At 46.4% G+C, this 16,527-nt stretch overlaps 4 non-coding genes across 4 annotated transcripts; all 4 read right to left on the minus strand.

Annotated features, from left to right (window-relative positions):
* Positions 1 to 4,405: 4,405 nt before the first annotated feature.
* Positions 4,406 to 4,479, minus strand: trnan-guu (transfer RNA asparagine (anticodon GUU)). Its single transcript has one exon. It is a non-coding gene; the product is annotated as a tRNA-Asn (tRNA).
* A 3,288-nt stretch (positions 4,480 to 7,767) lies between these two features.
* Positions 7,768 to 7,841, minus strand: trnan-guu (transfer RNA asparagine (anticodon GUU)). The gene has a single exon. It is a non-coding gene; the product is annotated as a tRNA-Asn (tRNA).
* A 3,286-nt stretch (positions 7,842 to 11,127) lies between these two features.
* trnan-guu (transfer RNA asparagine (anticodon GUU)) lies at positions 11,128 to 11,207 on the minus strand. Its single transcript has one exon. It is a non-coding gene; the product is annotated as a tRNA-Asn (tRNA).
* A 3,282-nt stretch (positions 11,208 to 14,489) lies between these two features.
* On the minus strand, positions 14,490 to 14,563 carry trnan-guu (transfer RNA asparagine (anticodon GUU)). The gene has a single exon. It is a non-coding gene; the product is annotated as a tRNA-Asn (tRNA).
* Between the last annotated feature and the right edge of the window lie 1,964 nt (positions 14,564 to 16,527).

Below are 16,527 nucleotides of genomic sequence, written 5' to 3' on the forward strand. Positions count from 1 at the left end.
GACTCAATTCGTATAATTCTCTCCCCTTTTCCGTGTAAATCTGCACACCTGAACGTGACCACCGAATTCCCTTTCGGGTCCATTGAATCTTCCTCTTTATCAATGTCAGACAGGGACTTACTGACCCTAACCACTCCCTGTATGAAAACGTTCTTCCCAATGTCACTTTTACTTCTTTCCCTCCTGACATTTAAACTCTGCCGAATCGTTGTGGAACCTTTGTTGCGTGGGAGCATTTACACAACAGTATTTCCTGTATCTAGGCCTCTCATGATTTGCAAGGCTTCTGTTCTCCTTGGAGGGCAGTCCCAATTTTCCAATCTCGCTTCATTGCTGACATTCCTCATGCACCGCATCTCTGGCAAGTGGGAGTAGTAGAAGAGTCAAAGCGAGATTCATACCCCAAGACCAACGAGCTAGAAATCAGGCGCACCCCATCGCCCGTACCCGCCTCACCTCTTGGACGAGCTGAGACTTGCTCAGTGTGAAATACATTTGACATTGCTCTAAGAATTGCAAGCGGCAAAGAGTTTCCATAACAGCTGCTTCTCATTGTCCAAGTGTTTTGGGAAGCAGATGAGAAGGCGAGGTGCAGAACAGAGCGCCGCTATACGGGAAAGCTGCTGAAGAGGATATTGAGTGTTTAGGAGAGATGGTTTCCCTTCTGGGTTATGCTCCGATCACGCACCCGCAGACATATCGCCGATGCGCAAACATAAACTCTGTCTAAATTCACATATTCTGTTTTTTCGAACTGTGATTTCGCTCAAAAGCACAAAATTTCAACACTCTCAAAATTCAAACTTTAACAAAGTGCTCATAGATATACTTTGCGAACATCTGGAAAAGTTCTTCCAAACGTACCTAGGGAATTTCGGTTTGAGGGCTCTTGAACTTTAAGTAGAAGGGAAGTTTGACTCGAGGCTGCATAATGTGGAGATGTGTTCCCCATGTTAACTGGTAGTGGTTGACCATCCCAGTGCTTCCCGATGCAGGGTTGCCCTGACCCACCGGGAGGTTTCTTTGATAAACTGTCCCGGGGGCTTCCAGTCTCACCGTGACGTCATAGGGCGAGCCCCCGGTGATGGCCTGCAGCTGCTGTGACACAATAATGATGCTGGCCCCGGAACATGAATACAAATTAGTTCATGAGTCACGTGGTACTGAATCATTGGATGGAATGTTCTTTCAACTTCACGGATTTATATGTGAGAGGAGGTAAATGGGCAGGGCTTACACCTCGGGTCCACTCTTCCTTCACTCGCAACACCCCACACCCACCTCCCATTGTCCCAAGGCACTTTCCCCTGTAACCGCCGAATGTGTAACACCTGCCCATTTACCTGCTCCCTCCTGAATATCCAAGGGCTCGAACATACCTTCCAGGTGAAGCAGCACTTTACCTGTACATTTGCCACAACCTAGTCTACTGCATTCGCTGCTCACAGTGTCGTTTCCCCAACGTAGCATGAAGCATAAACTGGGTGACTGCTTCGCAAAATATCTCGGTTCTGCCTGCAAAAGAGGCCCTGAGCTTCTGGTTGCCCGCCACTTTAACACGCCACCCTGTTCCCTGGCCAACATCTCTGTCTCAGGCTTGCAGCAGTGTTCCAGCAAAGCTCAGCTCCAGATGGAAGAACAAAGTCTCATTTTCCACTTGAACACCCTACAGCACCCCCGGTCTTCAATATCGAGTTCCATGTCTTTAGGGCCTGAAATCCGCCATGTCCTATTCTCTCCTATTCACGTAATGTCGTCTTTTGCAGCTTTCCCGTCTAAGGGCGCACTGTTCTGCATCTCGCCTTCTCATTTGCTACCCAAAAAACTCAACATAAATATTTCACATTGTTATACTGGCCCAATGTGCACAGTTGAGGTGACACACTCGTGTCGGTCTGCGTGGTCTTCTCCTGTTCTCTGTTGAGGAGGGCAATGCTTGTCACTGGTCACCCAAGTGTCAGAGAAAAGTTTCGAAACAAAAAGGTTAAATTTTCTGCCGTTGGAGAGGGCCCGGTTCCTGGACACGGGACAAACGACAGCAGCGAAACACAATGAGAAGCAACTATTCTGCAAATTGTTTGCCTGAACCCATGAAAAGCAGACAACTTCGCAGTTGGAGGGAGAGCAGCAAATACACCACCCCTGTGCGGGGTTGAATCACCAACCTCCCGGTAAACTGCTGAACGCACAGCCCAACGATGCGATAGAGAAATGTGACTACGTCGGCAGCAACATCGCTAAGGGGAGGCTATGAGTGAATTCGTAATTCAGCCTCACCGCCTAAAATTACATTTGTCGTCTCTAAGACTTACTTTTCCATAATAAAGCCTGGGACATTCATTGTGGAGAGATGAGATCGAATTGAACTAAACACATTGATGAGAGATCGAGCGGGTGGGAAGGATCCATTCCCATGCGAAGAGAGATGAATAATCAGGGCCCAAAATAAGGAGCCACTTCAAGAAATTTGGGGTTCATTCAGCAAAGCTAATGTAGAATTGTTCACAGAAAATTGTGATGAAAGTCTCTCGAGTTTTTTTGATGAGAAGTGTTGATGATGCTAATACAATCGATAGGATGAACGTAGATTGGTAAATGTATTTGGTGACAGTTCTGTTCTAGCCCTGTGAGCGAAACCTGGATCTGAAGGAGTAGAAGGGACATTAACAACATCGATCTGAAATTGGACACGTGACAAGGAACAGAGCCATCATTAACAGTTGGCTTTTGAACTGGAGAGGGTTTCTCGTGAAATTAGCTTGAGGCTTGAGGTATGCAAGGTCAAGATAATTTAGGTCAAACACGGAAACGCTATCCTCATTAGCAGACAGTGAAAGGATTACAAGACACAAATTAAACATTTTCGACAAGTGATACAGGGGACTGGGAAGATAAGTATTAGAAACTGGCAACAACAAAGTTCAGGAGCACAACACTTACATTCAAAGACCGAAAACATCCAGGTCCTGATTAATTAGATTGCACTGTGGTGCTTTTTTTTGCAAAACATCCACTTGCAATGTCCTACAAAAGAGTGACAAATCCCATCCCTGTCAGCCCAGGATGGAAAATCCGAAGGGATGAACGTTTGCTGATTTTCTGAAGATTCACAGAGCTGAGACTGGGTTTTGGTGATTGTTTCTTTTCCACTCCCAGGAGCCGCAGTGGTCGAGGCGTTGAGTTGGGGAGAATAAAATATGCCCGTGAGCAGCATGTGGGGCTATTTCAGCTTCCCCTCATCTGACTGCGCTGTGAGTTGACTCAGATGTTCTCAGGGACATTTACTGACGCGAGACAGTGAAAGGATTCTCATTCCCGCAGATCGGGAATTCAAACCGTATGCCGGCTTCAGGACAATGAGAAGATTAATTGAGGTGTGTGAAGAAGCTTTGAGCTGCATTTCAAACAGGTAGGTGGAGTCAGATGCATCATCCATTGCGCCCCGGCCCTGTGCGTATCTAACGCCACCACGCTGCAGAGTTCTGACGTTAACACGGACATGCGCAGCAATGGGAACATTCACAAGGTGAACAACCAAAGATAATCACCGTCACTGATTCCCTTCCACAGGCCCAACTTTGTGAAGCAGTATCTTTCACTGGCAAAGGAAACACCCTTGTCCTCAGGTGCCTGCTTCATTTCGATCACGATTTCAAGCACCTCACTGTTCTAGTCTCATTTCCAAACACTTTGCTCAGAGCCTCAAAAGAAGCTCTGCAGGTATCTGCTTGTTCCACCCGAACAGGCAGTGGGTTGCAGATTCCCACCAGTCCCAGTTTGAGTGAAATATTTTTCCCCCTCCACTGATTTGAATCTTAAAGAAGAAGCCGGGGAGCAAGCTCCCTTTCTTTTCGACGACATTTCTCATTTTGTACTCGGAAGGGTTCACACCTGCGTGGGGAAACCGCAATGGATTTCAAGTCCATCGCATTAACCACTCGGCCCACGAATACAGAACCACACTGACAGCTTGACTTCCCAGGTCTGTCTGCCTGTGGAGCTGAGAAAGAGTGAATCATCGCAGAGTTTGTTTGAATCCAATCACTTCACAGTGATTCGAAAGGGTTAAATATCGGCACATGGTGTTTGCAGATATTTAGGTGTTTCACCCCAAAAGATGAAATGAACTTTCAGTTAGAAATTGCAGGAGGAACTCAGCAGGTCAGGCAACATCTGTGGAAAGAGAATCAGAGGCAACATTTCAAAATTCTGTTTTCACCGACAGGTCCTGTCAAAACTGCCGAGTTTCTCTTTTGGTCTGGTCTTCTCAGCATACGCAGTCCCTTACGTGAGACATTAATTCAATTCCGAAACCCCTTTATGGAGAAGAATTCCGCTTGGGAACATTTTCCTGACCCCATTAAAAGCGCAAACCTTCGAAGCCAAAGAAGGGCAACGAACACACCGCCCCTGGGTGGGCTCGAACCACCAACCTTTCGGTTAACAGCCGAACGCGCTGACCAATTGCGCCACAGAGACAGGCGCGGCCGGGGGCTGTACCATCGCTTAGTGATTTTATAATTCAGCCTCCCCGCCGAGAATTACAATTGTCGTCTATCAGTTTTACTTTTCCATAATCAAGCCTGGGAGATGTGTTGTGGAGATACCGGGGACAGTCTGCAGACACATCCATGTCACGAGGAACTAGCTTTCTTACTCCGGGGCCGGCGCCCTTCCAGCCTTTCAGTGTTTTGCCTGTTCCCGAGTTCACTCCTTGGCTCGCAGGGGAGAAGGGGTTTGAATTCCTGATGTGCAGGAACGACAATTCTTTCAATGACTCAGATCAGTTCATGTGCCGAGAACATCAGAGTCAACCTCCCGGCCTCTTCAACAAGGGGACGGTGTCTGGACTGTCTCTGCTCAATCGGACCGGTCATCTTTCATTCTCCTCTAAATCCGCTTCCCAAAGTGTTTCTAAAGGTTCACAAAGCTGGAGACTGGGATTTCTGTTTTGCTTCATGAACATTTGAACATTTTTCCATTTCCTAACTGACAATATTTTGCCAAAATCTCTTCCAATTGTACGCCTTGCCTCATGTCCAGGGATGAGGAATTTCCATTTTGGGGAGACATTCCCAAGGTGGAGAATGTTCGCTTTGGAGCAAAGAAGGATAACTGGAGATTTCCTGGGGCTGTTGGTCATGATGGGAGAAGAAGCGGTGGGAATGGGCAGATTAATGATCAGAAGAACCAATTGCCACTGACCAGAGTCAGTTACCTGAGGACAGGGATTGAAGTTCTTGAATGAAAAGCAGCACTTGTGCCTAATAAACACAGAGAATACAGCAGAAACCCGACGGGTCGAGCAGCATCTGTGGAAAGGGAAACAGAGCTGACGTTGTGAGTCTGGTACGTTGTTTGTTCAGAACCCGAGTTTCCTGCATGGCAATCAATTCCCAGACATGAGAAAACGGGTCTTTATTGAGACGGGTTTTGTGAAGTTTGAGCGATAATGCAACCAACAGGAAGTCATTTAAAATCGCCAGTGAAGAAATCATACCCAGCAGGTTACCACCCTGGGCGGGGGAGCCCCAAAAGATCTCTACGCCAACACCTTAAGTGTTCGGCCACAACTATACGCCCAAAGTTGTGGTCTAAACTTTCTCATGGAATAGTTCTAACAGGAAAGGTGAGTATTGGGATTGTCCTGTCCGCGCCATAGTCCCAACGGTTCCTGTTCCCCTGGATTTGATCAGGACAGAGGAGGCTGATGGGAGATCGAATTGAACTAAACACATTGATGAGAGTCAGAGCGGCTGGGAAGGATCCATTCCCACGCGTAGAGAGATTAATAATCAGGGCCGAAAATAAGGAGCCACTTCAAGAAATTTGGGGTTCATTCAGCAAAGCTGATGTATGACTGTTCACAGAAAATTGTGATGAAAGTCTCTCGAGTTATTTTGATGAGAAGTGTTGATGATGCTAATACAATCGATAGGATGAACGTAGATTGGTAAATGTATTTGGTGACAGTTCTGTTCTAGCCCTGTGAGCGAAACCTGGATCTGAAGGAGTAGAAGGGACATTAACAACATCGATCTGAAATTGGACACGTGACAAGAAACAGAGCCATCATTAACAGTTGGCTTTTGAACTGGAGAAGGTTTCTCGTGAAATTCGCTTGAGGCTTGAGGTATGCAAGGTCAAGATAATTTAGGTAAAACACGGAAACGCTATCCTCATTAGCAGACAGTGAAAGGATTACAAGACACAAATTAAACATTTTCGACAAGTGATACAGGGGACTGGGAAGATAAGTATTATAAACTGTGAACAGCAAAGTTCTGGAGCACAACACTTACATTCAAAGACCGAAAACATCCAGGTCCTGATTAATCAGATTGCATTGTGGTGCTTTTTTGCAAAACATCCACTTGCAAAGTCCTACAAAAGAGTGACAAAACCCATCCCTGTCAGCCCAGGATAGAAAATCCGAAGGGATGAACGTTTGCTGATTTTCTGAAGATTCACAGAGCTTAGACTGGGTTTTGGTGATTGTTTCTTTTCCACTCCCAGGAGCCGCAGTGGTTGAGGATTTGAGTTGGGGAGAATAAAATGTGCCCGTGAGCAGCATGTGGGGCTATTTCAGCTTCCCCTCATCTGACTGCGCTGTGAGTTGACTCCGATGTTCTCAGGGACATTTACTGACGCGAGACAGTGAAAGGATTCTCATTCCCGCAGATCGGGAATTCAAACCGTATGCCGGCTTCAGGACAATGAGAAAGATTAATTGGGGTGTGTGAAGAAGCTGTGAGCTGCATTTCAAACAGGTAGGTGGAGTCAGATGCATCATCCATTACGCCCCGGCCCTGTGCGTATCTAACGCCACCATGCTGCAGAGTTCTGAGGTTAACACGGACATGCGCAGCAATGGGTTCATTCACAAGGTGAACAACCAAAGATAATCACCGTCACTGATTCCCTTCCACAGGCCCAACTTTGTGAAGCAGTATCTTTCACTGGCAAAGGAAACACCCTTGTCCTCAGGTGCCTGCTTCATTTCGATCACGATTTCAAGCCCCTCACTGTTCTAGTCTCATTTCCAAACACTTTGCTCATAGCCTCAAAAGAAGGTCTGCGGGTATCGGCTTGCTCCACCTGAACAGGCAGTGGGTTGCAGATTCCCACCAGTCCCAATTTGAGTGAAATATTTTTCCCCCTCCACTGATTTGAATCTTTTAAGAAGAAGCCGGGGAGCAAGCTCCCTTTCTGTTCGACGACATTTCTCATTTTGTACTCGGAAGGGTTCACACCTGCGTGTGGAAACCGCAATGGATTTCATGTACATCGCATTAACCACTCGGCCCACGAATACAGAACCACACTGACAGCTTGACTTCCCAGGTTTGTCTGCCTATGGAGCTGAGAAAGAGTGAATCATCGCAGAGTTTGTTTGAATCCAATCACTTCACAGTGATTCGAAAGGGTTAAATATCGGCACATGGTGTTTGCAGATATTTAGGTGTTTCACCCCAAAAGATGAAATGAACTTTCAGTTAGAAATTGCAGGAGGAACTCAGCAGGTCAGGCAACATCTGTGGAAAGAGAATCAGAGGCAACATTTCAAAATTCTGTTTTCACCGACAGGTCCTGTCAAAACTGCCGAGTTTCTCTTTTGGTCTGGTCTTCTCAGCATACGCAGTCCCTTACGTGAGACATTAATTCAATTCCGAAACCCCTTTATGGAGAAGAATTCCGCTTGGGAACATTTTCCTGACCCCATTAAAAGCGCAAACCTTCGAAGCCAAAGAAGGGCAACGAACACACCGCCCCTGGGTGGGCTCGAACCACCAACCTTTCGTTTAACAGCCGAACGCGCTGACCAATTGCGCCACAGAGACAGGCGCGGCCGGGGGCTGTACCATCGCTTAGTGATTTTATAATTCAGCCTCCCCGCCGAGAATTACAATTGTCGTCTATCAGTTTTACTTTTCCATAATCAAGCCTGGGAGATGTGTTGTGGAGATACCGGGGACAGTCTGCAGACACATCCATGTCACGAGGAACTAGCTTTCTTACTCCGGGGCCGGCGCCCTTCCAGCCTTCCAGCGTTTTGCCTGTTCCCGAGTTCACTCCTTGGCTCGCAGGGGAGAAGGGGTTTGAATTCCTGATGTGCAGGAACGACAATTCTTTCAATGTCTCAGATCAGTTCATGTGCCGAGAACATCAGAGTCAACCTCCCGGCCTCTTCAACAAGGGGACGGTGTCTGGACTGTCTCTGCTCAATCGGACCGGTCATCTTTCATTCTCCTCTAAATCCGCTTCCCAAAGTGTTTCTAAAGGTTCACAAAGCTGGAGACTGGGATTTCTGTTTTGCTTCATGAACATTTGAACATTTTTCCATTTCCTAACTGACAATATTTTGCCAAAATCTCTTCCAATTGTACGCCTTGCCTCATGTCCAGGGATGAGGAATTTCCATTTTGGCGAGACATTGCCAAGGTTGAGAATGTTCGCTTTGGAGCAAAGAAGGTTAACTGGAGATTTCCTGGGGCTGTTGGTAATGATGGGAGAAGAAGCGGTGGGAATGGGCAGATTAATGATCAGAAGAACCAATTGCCACTGACCAGAGTCAGTTACCAGAGGACAGGGATTGAAGTTCTTGAATGAAAAGCAGCACTTGTGCCTAATAAACACAGAGAATACTACAGAAAGCCAACAGGTCGAGCAGCATCTGTGGAAAGGGAAACAGAGCTGACGTTGTGAGTCTGGTACGTTGTTTGTTCAGAACCCGAGTTTCCTGCATGGCAATCAATTCCCAGACATGAGAAAACGGGGCTTTATTGAGACGGGTTTTGTGAAGTTTGAGCCATAATGCAACCAACAGGAAGTCATTTAAAATCGCCAGCGAAGAAAGCATAGCCAGCAGGTTACCACGCTTGGCGGGGAGCCCCAAAGGATCTTTACACCAACACCTTAAGTGTTCGGCCACAACTACAAGCCCAAAGTTGTGCTCTAAACTTTCTCACGGAATAGTTCTAACAGGAAAGGTGAGTATTGGTCTTGTCCTGTCCGCGCCATAGCCCCAACGTTTCCTGTTCCCCTGGATTTGATCAGGACAAAGGAGGCTGATGGGAGATCGAATTGAACTAAACACATTGATGAGAGATAGAGCGGGTGGGAAGGATCCATTCCCATGCGTAGAGAGATTAATAATCAGGACCGAAAATAAGGAACCACTTCAAGAAATTTGGGGTTCATTCAGCAAAGCTAATGTAGAACTGTTCACAGAAAATTGTGATGAAAGTCTCTCGAGTTATTTTGATGAGAAGTGTTGATGATGCTAATACAATCGATCGGATGAACGTAGATTGGTAAATGTATTTAGTGATAGTTCTGTTCTAGCCCTGTGAGCGAAACCTGGATCTGAAGGAGTAGAAGGGACATTAACAACATCGATCTGAAATTGGACACGTGACAAGGAACAGAGCCATCATGAACAGTTGGCTTTTGAACTGGACAAAGTTTCTCGTGAAATTAGCTTGAGGCTTGAGGTATGCAAGGTCAAGATAATTGAGGTAAAACACGGAAACGCTATCCTCATTAGCAGACAGTGAAAGGATTACAAGACACAAATTAATCATTTTCGAGAAGTGATACAGGGGACTGGGAAGATAAGTATTATAAACTGGGAACAACAAAGTTCTGGAGCACAACACTTACATTCAAAGACCGAAAACATCCAGGTCCTGATTAATCAGATTGCATTGTGGTGCTTTTCTGCAAAACATCCACTTGCAATGTCCTACAAAAGAGTGACAAAACCCATCCCTGTCAGCCCAGGATAGAAAATCCGAAGGGATGAACGCATGCTTATTTTCTGAAGATTCACAGAGCTTAGACTGGGTTTTGGTGATTGTTTCTTTTCCACTCCCAGTAGCCGCAGTGGTTGAGGCGTTGAGTTGGGGAGAATAAAATGTGCCCGTGAGCAGCATGTGGGGCTATTTCAGCTTCCCCTCATCTGACTGCGCTGTGAGTTGACTCCGATGTTCTCAGGGACATTTACTGACGCGAGACAGTGAAAGGATTCTCATTCCCGCAGATCGGGAATTCAAACCGTATGCCGGCTTCAGGACAATGAGAAAGATTAATTGGGGTGTGTGAAGAAGCTGTGAGCTGCATTTCAAACAGGTAGGTGGAGTCAGATGCATCATCCATTGCGCCCCGGCCCTGTGCGTATCTCACGCCACCATGCTGCAGAGTTCTGACATTAACACGCACATGCGCAGCAATGGGTTCATTCACAAGGTGAACAACCAAAGATAATCACCGTCACGGATTCCCTTCCACAGGCCCAACTTTGTGAAGCAGTATCTTTCACTGGCAAAGGAAACACCCTTGTCCTCAGGTGCCTGCTTCATTTCGATCACGATTTCAAGCCCCTCACTCTTCTAGTCTCATTTCCAAACACTTTGCTCATAGCCTCAAAAGAAGCTCTGCGTGTGTCTGCTTGTTCCACCCGAACAGGCAGTGGGTTGCAGATTACCACCAGTCCCAATTTGAGTGAAATATTTTTCCCCCTCCACTGATTTGAATCTTAAAGAAGAAGCCGGGGAGCAAGCTCCCTTTCTTTTCGACGACATTTCTCATTTTGTACTCGGAAGGGTTCACACCTGCGTGGGGAAACCGCAATGGATTTCAAGTCCATCGCATTAACCACTCGGCCCACGAATACAGAACCACACTGACAGCTTGACTTCCCAGGTCTGTCTGCCTGTGGAGCTGAGAAAGAGTGAATCATCGCAGAGTTTGTTTGAATCCAATCACTTCACAGTGATTCGAAAGGGTTAAATATCGGCACATGGTGTTTGCAGATATTTAGGTGTTTCACCCCAAAAGATGAAATGAACTTTCAGTTAGAAATTGCAGGAGGAACTCAGCAGGTCAGGCAACATCTGTGGAAAGAGAATCAGAGGCAACATTTCAAAATTCTGTTTTCACCGACAGGTCCTGTCAAAACTGCCGAGTTTCTCTTTTGGTCTGGTCTTCTCAGCATACGCAGTCCCTTACGTGAGACATTAATTCAATTCCGAAACCCCTTTATGGAGAAGAATTCCGCTTGGGAACATTTTCCTGACCCCATTAAAAGCGCAAACCTTCGAAGCCAAAGAAGGGCAACGAACACACCGCGCCTGGGTGGGCTCGAACCACCAACCTTTCGGTTAACAGCCGAACGCGCTGACCAATTGCGCCACAGAGACAGGCGCGGCCGGGGGCTGTACTATCGCTTAGTGATTTTATAATTCAGCCTCCCCGCCGAGAATTACAATTGTCGTCTATCAGTTTTACTTTTCCATAATCAAGCCTGGGAGATGTGTTGTGGAGATACCGGGGACAGTCTGCAGACACATCCATGTCACGAGGAACTAGCTTTCTTACTCCGGGGCCGGCGCCCTTCCAGCCTTTCAGTGTTTTGCCTGTTCCCGAGTTCACTCCTTGGCTCGCAGGGGAGAAGGGGTTTGAATTCCTGATGTGCAGGAACGACAATTCTTTCAATGACTCAGATCAGTTCATGTGCCGAGAACATCAGAGTCAACCTCCCGGCCTCTTCAACAAGGGGACGGTGTCTGGACTGTCTCTGCTCAATCGGACCGGTCATCTTTCATTCTCCTCTAAATCCGCTTCCCAAAGTGTTTCTAAAGGTTCACAAAGCTGGAGACTGGGATTTCTGTTTTGCTTCATGAACATTTGAACATTTTTCCATTTCCTAACTGACAATATTTTGCCAAAATCTCTTCCAATTGTACGCCTTGCCTCATGTCCAGGGATGAGGAATTTCCATTTTGGGGAGACATTGCCAAGGTGGAGAATGTTCGCTTTGGAGCAAAGAAGGATAACTGGAGATTTCCTGGGGCTGTTGGTCATGATGGGAGAAGAAGCGGTGGGAATGGGCAGATTAATGATCAGAAGAACCAATTGCCACTGACCAGAGTCAGTTACCTGAGGACAGGGATTGAAGTTCTTGAATGAAAAGCAGCAGTTGTGCCTAATAAACACAGAGAATACAGCAGAAACCCGACGGGTCGAGCAGCATCTGTGGAAAGGGAAACAGAGCTGACGTTGTGAGTCTGGTACGTTGTTTGTTCAGAACCCGAGTTTCCTGCATGGCAATCAATTCCCAGACATGAGAAAACGGGTCTTTATTGAGACGGGTTTTGTGAAGTTTGAGCGATAATGCAACCAACAGGAAGTCATTTAAAATCGCCAGTGAAGAAATCATACCCAGCAGGTTACCACCCTGGGCGGGGGAGCCCCAAAAGATCTCTACGCCAACACCTTAAGTGTTCGGCCACAACTATACGCCCAAAGTTGTGGTCTAAACTTTCTCATGGAATAGTTCTAACAGGAAAGGTGAGTATTGGGATTGTCCTGTCCGCGCCATAGTCCCAACGGTTCCTGTTCCCCTGGATTTGATCAGGACAGAGGAGGCTGATGGGAGATCGAATTGAACTACACACATTGATGAGAGATAGAGCGGCTGGGAAGGATCCATTCCCACGCGTAGAGAGATTAATAATCAGGGCCGAAAATAAGGAGCCACTTCAAGAAATTTGGGGTTCATTCAGCAAAGCTGATGTATGACTGTTCACAGAAAATTGTGATGAAAGTCTCTCGAGTTATTTTGATGAGAAGTGTTGATGATGCTAATACAATCGATAGGATGAACGTAGATTGGTAAATGTATTTGGTGACAGTTCTGTTCTAGCCCTGTGAGCGAAACCTGGATCTGAAGGAGTAGAAGGGACATTAACAACATCGATCTGAAATTGGACACGTGACAAGAAACAGAGCCATCATTAACAGTTGGCTTTTGAACTGGAGAAGGTTTTTCGTGAAATTCGCTTGAGGCTTGAGGTATGCAAGGTCAAGATAATTTAGGTAAAACACGGAAACGCTATCCTCATTAGCAGACAGTGAAAGGATTACAAGACACAAATTAAACATTTTCGACAAGTGATACAGGGGACTGGGAAGATAAGTATTATAAACTGTGAACAGCAAAGTTCTGGAGCACAACACTTACATTCAAAGACCGAAAACATCCAGGTCCTGATTAATCAGATTGCATTGTGGTGCTTTTTTGCAAAACATCCACCTGCAAAGTCCTACAAAAGAGTGACAAAACCCATCCCTGTCAGCCCAGGATAGAAAATCCGAAGGGATGAACGTTTGCTGATTTTCTGAAGATTCACAGAGCTTAGACTGGGTTTTGGTGATTGTTTCTTTTCCACTCCCAGGAGCCGCAGTGGTTGAGGATTTGAGTTGGGGAGAATAAAATGTGCCCGTGAGCAGCATGTGGGGCTATTTCAGCTTCCCCTCATCTGACTGCGCTGTGAGTTGACTCCGATGTTCTCAGGGACATTTACTGACGCGAGACAGTGAAAGGATTCTCATTCCCGCAGATCGGGAATTCAAACCGTATGCCGGCTTCAGGACAATGAGAAAGATTAATTGGGGTGTGTGAAGAAGCTGTGAGCTGCATTTCAAACAGGTAGGTGGAGTCAGATGCATCATCCATTACGCCCCGGCCCTGTGCGTATCTCACGCCACCATGCTGCAGAGTTCTGAGGTTAACACGGACATGCGCAGCAATGGGTTCATTCACAAGGTGAACAACCAAAGATAATCACCGTCACTGATTCCCTTCCACAGGCCCAACTTTGTGAAGCAGTATCTTTCACTGGCAAAGGAAACACCCTTGTCCTCAGGTGCCTGCTTCATTTCGATCACGATTTCAAGCACCTCACTGTTCTAGTCTCATTTCCAAACACTTTGCTCATAGCCTCAAAAGAAGGTCTGCGGGTATCGGCTTGCTCCACCTGAACAGGCAGTGGGTTGCAGATTCCCACCAGTCCCAATTTGAGTGAAATATTTTTCCCCCTCCACTGATTTGAATCTTTTAAGAAGAAGCCGGGGAGCAAGCTCCCTTTCTGTTCGACGACATTTCTCATTTTGTACTCGGAAGGGTTCACACCTGCGTGTGGAAACCGCAATGGATTTCATGTACATCGCATTAACCACTCGGCCCACGAATACAGAACCACACTGACAGCTTGACTTCCCAGGTTTGTCTGCCTATGGAGCTGAGAAAGAGTGAATCATCGCAGAGTTTGTTTGAATCCAATCACTTCACAGTGATTCGAAAGGGTTAAATATCGGCACATGGTGTTTGCAGATATTTAGGTGTTTCACCCCAAAAGATGAAATGAACTTTCAGTTAGAAATTGCAGGAGGAACTCAGCAGGTCAGGCAACATCTGTGGAAAGAGAATCAGAGGCAACATTTCAAAATTCTGTTTTCACCGACAGGTCCTGTCAAAACTGCCGAGTTTCTCTTTTGGTCTGGTCTTCTCAGCATACGCAGTCCCTTACGTGGGACATTAATTCAATTCCGAAACCCCTTTATGGAGAAGAATTCCGCTTGGGAACATTTTCCTGACCCCATTAAAAGCGCAAACCTTCGAAGCCCAAGAAGAGCAGCGAACACACCGCCCCTGGGTGGGCTCGAACCACCAACCTTTCGGTTAACAGCCGAACGCGCTGACCGATTGCGCCACAGAGACAGGCGCTGCCCGGGGCTGCCCCATCGCGTAGTGATTTTATAATTCAGCCCCCCGCCTAGAATTACAATTGTCGTCTATCAGTTTTACTTTTCCAGAATCAAGCCTGGGAGATCTATTGTGGAGATACCGGGGACAGTCTGCAGACACACCCATGTCACGAGGAACTAGCTATCTTCCTTCGGGGCCGTCGAACTTCCAGCCTTTCAGTGTTTTGCCTGTTCCCGAGTTCTCTCATTGGCTCGGAGGCGAGAAGGAGTTTGAATTCCTGATGTGCAGGAACGACAATTCTTTCAATGTCTCAGATCAGTTCGTGAGCCGAGAACATCAGAATCAACCTCCCGGCCTCTTCAACAAGGGGACGGTGTCTGGACTGTCTCTGCTCAATCGGACAGGTCATCTTTCATTCTCCTCTAAATCCGCTTCCAAAAGTGTTTCTAAAGGTTCACAAAGCTGGAGACTGGGATTTCTGTTTTGCTTCATGAACATTTGAACATTTTTCCATTGCCTAACTGACAATATTTTGCCAAAATTTCTTCCCAATTGTACGCCTTGCCTCATGTCCAGGGATGAGGAATTTCCATTTTGGCGAGACATTGCCAAGGTTGAGAATGTTCGCTTTGGAGCAAAGAAGGTTAACTGGAGATTTCCTGGGGCTGTTGGTAATGATGGGAGAAGAAGCGGTGGGAATGGGCAGATTAATGATCAGAAGAACCAATTGCCACTGACCAGAGTCAGTTACCAGAGGACAGGGATTGAAGTTCTTGAATGAAAAGCAGCACTTGTGCCTAATAAACACAGAGAATACTACAGAATGCCAACAGGTCGAGCAGCATCTGTGGAAAGGGAAACAGAGCTGACGTTGTGAGTCTGGTACGTTGTTTGTTCAGAACCCGAGTTTCCTGCATGGCAATCAATTCCCAGACATGAGAAAACGGGACTTTATTGAGACGGGTTTTGTGAAGTTTCAGCGATAATGCAACCAACAGGAAGTCATTTAAAATCGCCAGCGAAGAAAGCATAGTCAGCAGGTTACCACCCTGGGCGGGGAGCCCCAAAGGATCTTTACACCAACACCTTAAGTGTCCGGCCACACCTACACGCCCAAAGTTGTGGTCTAAACTTTCTCATGGAATAGTTCAAACAGGAAAGGTGTTTATTGGGATTGTCCTGTCCGCGCCGTAGCCCCAACGTTTCCTGTTCCCCTGGATTTGATCAGGACAGAGGAGGCTGATGGGAGATCGAATTGAACTACACACATTGATGAGAGATAGAGCGGGTGGGAAGGATCCATTCCCATGAGTAGAGAGATTAATAATCAGGGCCGAAAATAAGGAGCCACTTCAAGAAATATGGGGTTCATTCAGCAAAGCTAATGTAGAACGGTTCACAGAAAATTGTGATGAAAGTCTCTCGAGTTATTTTGATGAGAAGTGTTGATGATGCTAATACAATCGATAGGATGAACGTAGATTGGTAAATGTATTTGGTGACAGTTCTGTTCTAGCCCTGTGAGCGAAACCTGGATCTGAAGGAGTGTAAGGGACATTAACAACATCGATCTGAAATTGGACACGTGACAAGAAACAGAGCCATCATTAACAGTTGGCTTTTGAACTGGACAAGTTTTCTCGTGAAATTGGCTTGAGGCTTGAGGTATGTAAGGTCAAGATAATTTAGGTAAAACACGGAAACGCTATGCTCATCAGCAGACAGTGAAAGGATTACAAGACACAAATTAAACATTTTCGAGAAGTGATACAGGGGACTGGGAAGATAAGTATTATAAACTGGGAACAACAAAGTTCTGGAGCACAACACTTACATTCAAAGACCGAAAACATCCAGGTCCTGATCAATCAGATTGCATTGTGGTGCTTTTCTGCAAAACATCCACTTGCAATATCCTACAATAGAGTGACAAAACCCATCCCTGTCAGCCCAGGATAGAAAATCCGAAGGGATGA

Source organism: Chiloscyllium punctatum, chromosome 36 (genome assembly GCF_047496795.1).
Source record: "Chiloscyllium punctatum isolate Juve2018m chromosome 36, sChiPun1.3, whole genome shotgun sequence".
Lineage (NCBI taxonomy): Eukaryota > Metazoa > Chordata > Chondrichthyes > Orectolobiformes > Hemiscylliidae > Chiloscyllium > Chiloscyllium punctatum.